At 46.9% G+C, this 8,108-nt stretch overlaps 1 protein-coding gene and 1 long non-coding RNA gene across 6 annotated transcripts in view; one reads left to right on the top strand and one right to left on the bottom strand.

Moving 5' to 3' along the window:
- The window catches only part of LOC135089148 (klarsicht protein-like), a 321,886-nt gene that overhangs the window by 289,279 nt on the left and 24,499 nt on the right, over window positions 1–8,108 (bottom strand). The window lies entirely within an intron of this gene.
- Window positions 1–8,108, top strand: part of LOC135089150 (uncharacterized) — a 48,643-nt gene that overhangs the window by 23,319 nt on the left and 17,216 nt on the right. Inside the window, exon 1 of one of the 2 annotated variants that reach the window (XR_010261397.1) lies at window positions 1,503–3,036. The exons of the other annotated variant lie outside the window; for it this stretch is intronic. This is a non-coding gene — a long non-coding RNA (uncharacterized LOC135089150). Of the gene's footprint in view, window positions 1–1,502; window positions 3,037–8,108 lie in introns of those variants that run through there. 2 annotated transcript variants of the gene reach the window in all.

Below are 8,108 nucleotides of genomic sequence, written 5' to 3'. Positions count from 1 at the left end.
AGGAGTTGAGACATCCTATCTAATCCAGCAGTCACCCACACAGATCATGTCACGCGCGAGCTGAGAACCCACCCATCCAGCCAGTCACGGCCCTCGCATCCCGCACCAGCTGCCGCCGCCTTCCCCGGGACCTAAACTTAGCCTCCCCCAGCGGTGCGGAGGTGTGAAAGACGCCCCCGATCCCCTCCGTCCATCAGGCGAGATAACACCTTAATGCGCTGAGTCCCGCCAAGATATGCGGTGCTGTGTATGCATGAGGCGGCGAGGGAAGGCAGTCGTTATGGCAAACCAGCCCGCAATGATGAGGGATGAGCCAGAGCCGCCGAGGACCAAAGCAGACCAAAGCAGACCACACCTTAACTCACCTCACCGCCCACCTGGTCGATAGTCACTCCTACCGCCGCCGCCGCTGCTGTTCCCGCCGTCTCCATCCACCTACCCACGGCCCACTACCCTCTGCCTAGCCCACCCACTGCCCTAGCCACCACCAGCACCGCCTAAACCCCTCCACTATTCCTACTGTCACTGCTAACCACGAACCACTTCAATACCAACAAATACACGACCATCACAGCACACCTCGAGGCAGGGAGGACCGAAATAGCCACACACACACACACACACACACACACACACACACACACACACACACACACACACACACACACACACACACACACGAGATTCAATCCCCTCCCCCCTACAAACTCACATAAACACAGGGAAACGAGGAAAGGAGCGCCTCCCTGACCAGCCCCTCAGCGCTCGCTTCTGCCGGTAACTCACAAGTGGAGTATAAATCACATTTGTTGTCGATAAGAACTTCTCGTGGGTGGCAGTGCTTCTTTGGGCCCTACGAGTTGAGGGCAACTTTACGAGGCACTGCTGCAGACGGAGGGTGAATGAACAAGGAGGAAAATCACGTGATGTATATAAGCATAGAAAAGCAGTAGACGTAGTAAAGAATGAAAGGGAATGAAAGGTAAGAGTTTATGTTCAGGTGAAGAGGAATTAAAGGGATTTTTAGGGGTTTTTTTTTTTTTAAGGGAGATTTTACCTTCAGGTGAATTGGTGATGAAGTCATGAGGTGCTGTGGCTGATGTAAGGCTGAGGCACGGCAGGCAGGCAGGTGTGTGCGTGTGTGTGTGTGTGTGTGTGTGTGTGTGTGTGTGTGTGTGTGTGTGTGTGTGTGTGTGTGTGTGTGTGTGTGTGTGTGTGTGTGTGTGTGTGTGTGTGTGTGTGTGTGTGAAGGTTAAAAAAAAATTAAAAAGATGGAAAGGTTAAAGGTGTGTGTGTGTGTGTGTGTGTGTGTGTGTGTGTGTGTGTGTGTGTGTGTGTGTGTGTGTGTGTGTGTGTGTGTGTGTGTGTGTGTGTGTGTGTGTGTGTGTGTGATTAGAAGTAGAGGCAAGGCTGGTTAGGCCCCTGAGATAAACTTCCGGGAGAATAAGGAAGATTTAGAGGCTGAGAGAGAGAGAGAAGAGAGAGAGAGAGAGAGAGAGAGAGAGAGAGAGAGAGAGAGAGAGAGAGAGAGAGAGAGAGAGAGAGAGAGAGAGAGAGAGACCAGACACCCGGACATCTCTTATTCCAGTCACACATTCTTCAGTTCCTGCCTCTGACGCGCTTCCCAGCACCCCGCAGCGCCTCACCCGCCCCTAATGAAGACGTCAGCCAGATATTCACAGGCCATCGGGGAGAGGGAGAAGAAGCAGAACATTAAGGCTGTAATTAGCGGCAACTCCAATTACTGCGGAGACAATGCGGCGAGAAACGGGATGGCTGAGAAAAGAAGACAGACGAGGCCTTCAGACCCCCCTTGAGGAGACCCCCCTTCGAGACCCGTCAGCTGTGGTAGGGATAAAGAAAATGAGAAGGAAGAAAATGAGGCGGTGGTGAACGGAGTGTGGGCCTTGTAGTAGTAGTAGTAGTAGTAGTAGTAGTAGTAGTAGTAGTAGTAGTAGTAGTAGTAGTAGTAGTAGTAGTAGTAGTAGTAGAGATGAATTTCAGTTTTGTGACGCGGCGAATAAAATAACAGGAAAGAATGAGCAGGAATGAATAAATTAAAAGCGAACATCTAAAAAAGGAATGAAATAAGTAACACCATGGAGTGATGCCGTGTGAATGGAAAGTCACCTGCAGGACCGAGTGGCTTAATCAACACCTGGCAAACAGCAAAGCATCATGGAAACTACACAGAGAAACTCACCTTGCTGGAGAGGAGGGAAAAGTTAAAAGTGGATCACATTTACATTAGAAAGCAAGAGAAAAGGAAACCAAACCAGAAGAGAGGGAGAAAGAGAAACACAATAACTTTAAGCAGATCACGAAAACTTGGCGAGAGAGCGAGTGACAAAACAAGACAAACGAGTAGCAAGAAACAGAAGACCATAAAAACATGAATGTCTATAGCTTCAAAACCTCCAAGTCACTCAGGAGAACCTCAACACGCCAACCTTCGCAATCCCCTCCTACTGCTTCTCGATAACTGGCGAGCAAAGAATAGAAGTGAAGGAGAGGAGTCTGTACGGATAGAGAAGAAATGTGAGGAAAGGACGATATGGAGGTGAGAAGGAAGACAGTGAGGTTAAAGAAAAAGAAAAGAGAACACAGCATACATTTGAAAGATGATGCTGTGAGGATAGAGAACTGAGAAGCGGGCAGTAGGTGAAAAAGAACACTCTGTAAGGATAGAGGAAGTAAAGTAAAGAGAACACATTAAACAGGTAAAAGAAGAGATGTTGTAAGTTTGAAAAGCACCAAAGAGAGAACGCCAAGAGGCCGCAGAAGGCACACAGCTCACGACAGGAAACAGTCAACGCGCTAGGGGAAAGTGAACAGAGGAAGGCACGAAGGTCAGTGTATACAAACGAAAACTAACAACACAAGCTATAAACTACACGTGAATTTCCGACACGCACGCTGGTTGGCTGGCGAGTGTGCGACGTAGACAGATAGACTCAGATGGAAGATGATGTGGTGGAGGTGAGATGGAGAAGAACGCAGCCAGTCAGAAGATCCAGTAACCTGAGATTCAAAAAGGTCAGTCTTCGCCCCCACTCCTGCTGCCTCCTCTCTCACTCTCTCTCTCCTCTCCTGTTCCTCCCACTCAACCTCCACCTTCTGCGCCGTCTCTTCCACACATCCTCGAGCTGGCAAAACAAACTATCATCAACGGCCCTCCCTCTCTCTCTCTCTCTCGCACACACACACACACACCACCACCACCATTTTCCCTCCACCAAAACCCACAAGCTTTCATCTTTTCCCTCTCCCACAAGCACCGTCCTTCCTTTCCTTCCTCCCAAACCACGCCCCACCTCCCCAATTCCTCCTAAATGCAGCTCCCCCCTCCCCATGCTCATCTACCCGATTAATGCCTCTCTTCCCTCGGTGAACACACACACACACACACACACACACACACACACACACACACACACACACACACACACACACACGTAACGGCACACACCCTCTCAGTAATCACCAGCATAAGGAGAACCTCACGACTCTCTCTCTCTCTCTCTCTCTCTCTCTCTCTCTCTCTCTCTCTCTCTCTCTCTCTCTCTCTCTCTCTCTCTCTCTCTCGTGATCTACACCCTCACGACACTGTCCACGTGAACATCAGATCCTGCCTGGCGATAATGGGGAGGAAGATGAGAGGGAGAATAGGAGAGAGGGGGTGAGGGAGAGAGGAAGAGAAAGAGAGGGAGAGAGCCAGGCAGAGGGTATCACACGGAGATGAATCACCCAAGGGCAGGACACAATGCTCAGGCACCGAATAAGTCACCACCAGGAACTAAAGAGGAATTGCATACGCTCACCTCTCTCTCTCTCCTTCCATTCATTTACTCATTAATTTATCATTGTACATCTACTTATTTGTGCTGCGAGGAGAGAGAAAGGGGGACACAGGCACCACTGAAGGACAGGTAAATAGGGCATACTTTGACAAACTACAATTTATGGCCCCCAAAAAATATATGAAAAATAAAAATAAACAAGAAATTTTCAAAGTAGAACTGATACAAAATTCTTCCACCATTCATCCATAGCGTGAAGCAAGACAACCTGCCGGCCATTTTACTTACAACATACCTCTCTCTCTCTCTCTCTCTCTCTCTCTCTCTCTCTCTCTCTCTCTCTCTCTCTCTCTCTCTCTCTCTCTCTCTCTCTCTCTCTCTCTCTCTCTCTCGTATCACCTGGCCGGCCATGCTTCCCCGCCCTCCTACACACACCTGCACAGGTAACGCCACACCTCTCAGCTGCTTCTCACTTCACTCTCTGTGGCTTCTGTCAAGTTCACCACACACACACACACACACACACACACATACACACACAGAGCTCATTCCCGTCTCTCTCTCTCTCTCTCTCTCTCTCTCTCTCTCTCCTCTCTCTCTCTCTCTCTCTCTCTCTCTCTCTCTCTCTCTCCCTCCCTACGCAACAGAGACACTTGAATCATGACTGTGTAAATATGAGCCGCCAAAGACGTTACATTTTAAACTTGAGTGGATGTGGAGTGTTGTGAGGGAGGGGGATGTGGAGGAGTGCGGGTGGTGAGGGAGGGGGTGTGTGTGTGGGTAAGGGAGTGGAGGTGGGTAAGTGGTGGAGTAATGCTTGGGGATGATTATTTAGAGCGGCCAATAAGGAGAGAGAGGAGAGAGAGAGAGAGAGAGGAGAGAGAGAGAGAGAGAGAGAGAGAGCACGTGTCCTGCCCTCTGGTGATGAGTCAGCTAAGTGCATAACTCAACCAGTGAACAACCGCATCTCTCTCTCTCTCTCTCTCTCTCTCTCTCTCTCTCTCTCTCTCTCTCTCTCTCTCTCTCTCTCTCTCTCTCTCTCTCTCTCTCTCTCCGCATAACTTAATCCTTAACGGCCACTGTACGGAATATAATTTGAAAACGTAGTGTGTGTGTGTGTGTGTGTGTGTGTGTGTGTGTGTGTGTGTGTGTAATAGGACCCCCACACTGCCCCCCCACCACCTAGCAACCACTTCTCCACCAGTGCACGATTCATATCTAACGTTCCCTCCACCACCACCACCACCACCACCACTAACCGGCCCTGTCCTGCTTGCATCACCAGCCACCACACCCCTCCTTAACACCCCCTCCCCCTCCGGCATCACCGCTGTGCCTCGTTACGGTGAAGTAGTGAATAGCGTGCACTTCATTATTAAATTTTAGAAACTAATATTCACTTCCTTTACTGATTAGAATTTATTAAAGGCTACAAAATGCAATACTGTCTAACATAACTTTCCCGGGCAGTTGTTGGTTGGTAAACAGCTAATGTAGTCGTAAGGAATGAAGTTATTACTGGGTAGATCAGTTGATAATTAAAGGAAATTCGGTTAACTATCATAAGCTAGTTACATCTACTTATTACCGGATGTCACGCTCTGAGTAACAACAAGTGAGCTACAAGTCAGTCACGGTGAAAAACACTGCTCCACTTAATGCTGACGTTTGAATCCGGCGCCAAATATCACTGGTGCCTCACTCGCCAACTCAAGCAATTAACAACACAGACACATTTCTTACCCAATATGAAGCGCTTCTGACTGCCCCGTACTGGTCCTCTCAAGGTCACTAGCACTTAATATTAGTGTCGACAGAAAACTCCTTCCCATCACTTCGAAACACCCGGGCACGCCTCCAGCCACTAGCAGACTGGCCCCGCCCTCCCAGCATGCACCGCGCCCTGACGTCATGACCTCCAGCGACGTTTCTTGAGTTCGCCTATCATGTAATGTGTAATCCCCCGAAAGACGAGTAGATGAGTGAAAAATAATTTGAGCCAATAGAAAATGAAAGTGATACAGTATGAACATAAGGTTTTGTACAATGCATATTTTGTTTATATTTTAATTGTTTTGATACGAGTGCAGACAGACAGACAGACAGACAGACAGACACACACACACACACACACACACACACACACACACACACACACACACACACACACACACACACACACACACACACAACGACGAGTAAAAGAACTTAATTTTTATTAGAAAGTGAATAAAAGTAACTGAAACAACAAAAACAAAAACAATAATAATAACAATAATAATAATAATAATAATAATAATCATAATAATAACAATAATAATAATAATAATAACAACAATAATAATAATAATAATAATAATAATAATAATAATAATAATAATAACAATAAAAATAATAGTAATTATAAGAAGAAGAAGAAGAAGAAGAAGAAGAAGAAGAAGAAGAAGAAGAAGAAGAAGAAGAAGAAGAACAATAATAACAACAATAATAACAAAAATGATAATAACACTGACGAAGCTACCAGCACCCCCCCCCCCTCCCACCTTAACACGGAGCAAACAGGTGTAATTTACGTTACCTGGCTGAGGACACTAATTAGGGGCATTAGTCACGCTCTATAGCTACCTGCACCCCCACCCCCCCTAACCTGTGACACCTGCTGCACCTCCCCCCCTACTCTACCCACCCCCCCTTCCTCTCTCCCTTTTATCTCTTATTTATGCACTTTTTTTCATTATATTCTCTCTCTCTCTCTCTCTCTCTCTCTCTCTCTCTCTCTCTCTCTCTCTCTCTCTCTCTCTCTCTCTCTCTCTCTCTCTCTCTCTCTCTCTCCTGACTGACCAATGAAAGGAAGGAGGATGTTAGAATTAGGTTCAGATGTATAGAGAGAGAGAGAGAGAGAGAGAGAGAGAGAGAGAGAGAGAGAGAGAGAGAGAGAGAGAGAGAGAACGAGGCCAGGGGGAGGAAGAGAGAAATGGAACATGTCAATGAGCTGCCATGTATGCTTGCAACACACACACACACACACACACACACACTCACACACACACACACACACACACACACACACACACACACAACACAGCATCCCGTAAGCGACTATTACGTCACGAAAACAATACCAATACTTTTGCTCTCCTCTCTTCTTCTCCCTCTTCTCCCCCCCTTCCTCCTCCTCCTCCTTCTCTTCCTCCTTTTCACTCACAGTTCATTCATCTCTCCTACGTCATGAAAGTTAAAGTGCTGATCGTCCCACATTTCAAGTTACACGTGATAAATAGAATGTGCTGGAAATGTATATTGTGTTTCAAGGGGAGGAATTGATCGTAATGTTGAAGATGTGGTTTTTTTTTTTTTCTCGTCTGGTCAAAATTAGTGTTAGAATTTATTGTTTATCGGGTTACAGGAATTAGAAATCATTACTACACGAACTGCATACAAAAATACACTTAACGCTATTTTCTTTCTTTTTCTTCTTTTTTCTTTTGTTCTTTATCTTTTTTTCCCCACGTGATTCTTGTGTTGAGATACCTAACGTACCTACTTACTACATACATCCGCTCGTTTTTCCCTTTGTTTTCCCTTCAAGTCTCTCTCTCTCTCTCTCTCTCTCTCTCTCTCCTCTTCTCTCTCTCTCTCTCTCTCTCTCTCTCTCTCTCTCTCTCTCTCTCTCTCCACTGCGTAATACTAATCTACCATAAAACTTGTCTTTTTCCTCATAAGCGCCTCGCATTACAAGCTTCTTACCCGCGACACAAACACAACATCACGACTTTCTCTTATCAAACACGACTCATTTCCTCCTTCCTCTCGCTCCTTTCCTTCCTTCAGGTGATAAAACTCCTGCAAGTTCCCAGCGCCTATCTTGCGTCTTTCTATCGAGTCCTGACGCCCCTCCTTCCTTCACGTCTCACCCGGGGAATGTTCCAGCCGTGCCCTGTGTGACGGCTGAAACGCTTGCCTGTCTATCTTCTTGTCTATCTCCGTCTGTGTCTGTCTGTCTGTCTATATCATTCAGTATATAATTAAGGAAGACGAGATTTTAATGGTTTCTCCAGCTATCACTCTCTTTCTCTCTGTCTCTCTCTCTCATTAAGGTCTTACGGATTCCTCTTCTTCCTTCTGCTCTTTGTCTTCCTCCTACGTCCCTCATGTTGCCCTTTCTTGCTCCTCGTTCCCTGCCTTATCTCCCTCCTCGCTCCCTTCTGAGTGCAATCAATCATTAAGGAATCCACCGAGCACCTAATGGACGCTCAGCCCCTTGATACGCCCCGACAGCCAAGTGGAGGAAGGTTAAGATACTCCCTG

This window comes from Scylla paramamosain, chromosome 32 (assembly GCF_035594125.1).
Source record: "Scylla paramamosain isolate STU-SP2022 chromosome 32, ASM3559412v1, whole genome shotgun sequence".
Classification (NCBI taxonomy): domain Eukaryota; kingdom Metazoa; phylum Arthropoda; class Malacostraca; order Decapoda; family Portunidae; genus Scylla; species Scylla paramamosain.
The sequence above is the reverse complement of the archived record's forward strand: the minus strand, read 5'-3'. Positions and strand labels throughout refer to the sequence as shown.